This window comes from Penaeus monodon, chromosome 25, assembly GCF_015228065.2.
Source record: "Penaeus monodon isolate SGIC_2016 chromosome 25, NSTDA_Pmon_1, whole genome shotgun sequence".
Taxonomy (NCBI): Eukaryota; Metazoa; Arthropoda; class Malacostraca; order Decapoda; family Penaeidae; genus Penaeus; species Penaeus monodon.
In genome coordinates, this window is record NC_051410.1 from 41,470,313 (window position 1) to 41,470,848 (window position 536).

Consider the following 536-nt stretch of genomic DNA (forward strand, 5'->3'; position numbering starts at 1 on the left):
TAAGAAGTGATCAGCCATAAGCAACGTTTTCTCATCCGCGCCAATCTCCTCTGTATGCTGCGGAGGCTGAAGCAAAAAAAGGAAAAAACGTCTCAGTATGGCCGAGGATATTTCCTTGCAGCATCCTGTTTTTTTCCAGATCCTTCTTCCCCTCCACCCCTCCCCTTGCCTCTCCTCCCACCCACCCTCTACCCACCCTCTCCTCTCCCTCCACCCACCCCCTTCGCCTCTCCTCCTCCCCACCCCCTTCGCCTCTGCTCCCCCCCCCCTCTCCCGGTTCCTTACGGCCCACGAGGGACGCGACCCCGAGGGTGGCAGGATCTCGGAGGTTCTCGGGGGTGATGCATCGCAAACCGCATTGGCTCGGGCCGAGGGGATCCAAGCCTCTCCTGAGGGATCGGCTTATGGCTGCCTCCGCCGCCGCTTCGCTTCTTTCCTTCGGGGCAGGCGCTAAGGGCTTCTCTTTTTATCGAATATCTGAGGCTTACGTTATTATGTTGTGCCGTGACGGTGGAAGTATTTCTTCAAATGTTACG